This window comes from Mus pahari, chromosome 5 (genome assembly GCF_900095145.1).
Source record: "Mus pahari chromosome 5, PAHARI_EIJ_v1.1, whole genome shotgun sequence".
Lineage (NCBI taxonomy): Eukaryota > Metazoa > Chordata > Mammalia > Rodentia > Muridae > Mus > Mus pahari.
This window is the reverse complement of record NC_034594.1, coordinates 9,670,047-9,673,241: the sequence shown is the minus strand read 5'-3', so window position 1 is coordinate 9,673,241 and position 3,195 is coordinate 9,670,047. Positions and strand designations below refer to the sequence as shown.

Below are 3,195 nucleotides of genomic sequence, written 5' to 3'. Positions count from 1 at the left end.
TGGGACTCAGCAACTGCTAGATCCTTGGACTTCCATTCACAGCTACTACTGAACCATTGTTGGGATTTGGACTGAAAACTGTAAGTCATCAATAAATTCCTTTACTACATAGAGACTATCTGCAAGTTCTGTGACTCTAGAGAACCCTGACTAATACAATATATATATATATATATATATATATATATATATATATATATAGAGAGAGAGAGAGAGAGAGAGAGAGAGAGAGAGAGAGAAAGAGAGATAGCTATTTTACACAATTATGTATTCTCTTGTTTGTCTTCAAATTAAGAATTCTGCTATTGTACTAATGTAGGTAGGATTTGGGATTGTGGAAATCAGTTATTTTATACGTATAGTCATGTACTTATGTACTTAATATGTACTTATACACATACATATAAATGCCTTGGCATTACTACTGAGCATTAAAACAATATTAGCATGTTTGTACTAATTATACAAGTGCTATAATGATGATTTATATTGAAAAGTATGAGCTAAAAAAATTATGTTAAAGAAACTAGTTACATCTTTATTTATGGAAAAACAAACTTCTCATTTGTCTACAATAGAACAAGAAGGTGGACACATATAAAAGGGAAAGATTTGAATTATCTACAATAATTTTATCTTTATAAAATACATATTAAACATGAGGTAATTTTCTATAAAATATTTAAATAGAATTAAATTAACATGTATGCAAAGTTAAAAATCTATTAAAAGGGAACCTGAGAGAAGATATTCAGAGATCTACAGTATCTTGTCCCATCTGCATTTGAGTTCAGAATTAATTATTCTTATTTTAAACTGTAATTTTACCATTGCTTTAAAAATTCATAAATATGTCAAGAATAAAAGATAGTTTAGAGTAGATACTTAATTTCAGCATATATATCTATATATCTATATCTATATCTATATCTATATCTTTATATATATGTATAATTTCAATAGGAATGAAATAAAATGCTTCGTCAATTGCTGTACCCTATAGTTTGGTTCACTTGTGGAGATTTTATCTGTTCCTTAGGTAAGAAACTTAAAGGTTATCAGGGTTAAATACCTTGCATATGTAAATTATGCCATATGTTCATGATAAATGACAGAGCTAAGACTTATGCTATGACCTTCAAAGTCCATATAGTGAGTGATAGTCCTTTTCAAATCACTCTTGAACTGTTATTGATAGTGTTTTTCACCTTAATGGCATCTGGCTTGGAATTTTAAACTTCACTGGACAAAAAGACTGATCAGAAATGCCCTTTTCCACTTCTGTGAAATTAGAGTTCTAACCACGTGCCTCTTCTGCCCTTTCCCCTTCTTTCTTCTTTTCTTTCCTTTCCTCTTCATTTATTTTCATTTTCTTTCGTTTATCTTCTTGGACAGTAATTTCTCTTTTAGTGTATGGAATGTATTGTAAATGCTTATATTATTTCTGTGACAATAGGAAAAGAGAAGGACCTTTTTGTCCAAGTATTCAAAGTTTAATCTAAATTAGATAATGAATAAAAAACAGGCATTTATCAAATGCATTAGAAAACTATTAATGTCTAATGAAGACAGATATTCTTTCACTTTGCTGAGCACAGGATTCTCTCTCACTGAAACCACCCATTCATCAGATTCTTCATCTTGACTCTGACTGGTTTGGCATTAGAAGGATTGTCATAGTATATATATATATATATCCAGCAACCACTTAGTAGTCATACTGGATCTACCAAACTCTAGTACTTTAAGTAGTAATGACGCCAAAATAAGGTCAGAATTCATATGACAGAAAAAAAAAACCTTATATTCCACAAACCATACAGCTTGCATAATACAGTGAACTGTGAATAAAAATAGAATACCTTCTGTGACAAACTAAAATGATATTGTGATTACTGTAGTATCATAAACACTTTAGCAAGAATTTTTAGATTCTTATGAGTAGTTACCTACCTTTTGCCCAAGCTATGAGATTACATTTTGTTCGTGACCTTATTAATATTACTTGGGATAAACAATATCCTCTTGTTATGACTTCTTGTTATGGTTGTTCTAGAAGATCTCAACTTTACTCTGCTTTTGAGAGATGTTTGTTCATAGTCCCACTGTCTTTTTCTGAGGTTATAAAGTTATGAATATATTAGAAAATATTTTTCTTATTTATAACACTCTGTGTTAACAGTCATAACAGAGGAGCTTATTTTGAAAAAGAGTAAAAAGAAATAACCAACCAAACTACCTACAATGGGTGATTTTGAGAGTAGGAAATTTGGGATATTCATAATGTCTTGAATCTTCATATCTGTACAAGTTACAGTAATCCTTGAGTTTGAATATTTTTGTTAGGAATGATATTTTTTATTCCACAGTCACATATTTGAATTGAAGTTTCATATTGCTGTCTATAAGCATTTTAGTGGATACTTGTTAGAATCGAAATTGTTACGAAGTGTTATTATTTTGTTAAATTGACTTAATTTATTTGAATATAAAATTTTTTCTGTTATTCTAAATTAAAGTGAATTAATTTGTTCAATAAAAATTCATGATGAGAACAAAAAAGAAAATATTGAAATAATTTATGTAACTGTATGTAATGGTGATTAAGTCAAAGATATTTTCAGTCTAGCTCCGTGTCTAGGCTCAGTGGTGCCTGGTCATCTTGAGCTCGATCCTCATCTGACCTGTCTTAGTGCCATATTTGAGGGCCTTCTGTCTCACCCCCTCTTTTGCCTTCAATCCCTTGTGGAGTTCTAGTCTGTGGATTAATCCCAGTACTTGGTGCTATTGGGGCCTAGGAGGAGCTGGACTGGTGTTTGACACAGGCTTAGGTTTTTCAGGGAACATTAGGCTACTAACCATCCAAATGTTCATAGGTCAGAACACTGAGTGTAGACATTGCCTCTCTCCTCTCTATCACCTTCCAATGCACATGTGACACATCAGTCATATGATTCTAGGAGCAGAATATTTATGAAACTTTTAAGTTATATTTAAATTGATACCATATAGAGAAAAGTCTCATACCAACACACACACACACACACACACACACACACACACACACACAGCTTTTCAAGAGGACAATTTTATATCTGCTATAAAACTCACTAGAATCTTTCAATAGACTATTGGTGTTAAGTTAATTCAAGATGAAGTAAATATTTTAAATACACCACCAATATTCAATTAGAT

The 3,195-nt window shown here is 31.1% G+C and overlaps 1 pseudogene; it reads right to left on the bottom strand.

Annotated features, from left to right (window-relative positions):
* Nucleotides 1–2,842: 2,842 nt before the first annotated feature.
* On the bottom strand, nucleotides 2,843–2,967 carry LOC115064153 (annotated as a pseudogene).
* Nucleotides 2,968–3,195: the final 228 nt, after the last annotated feature.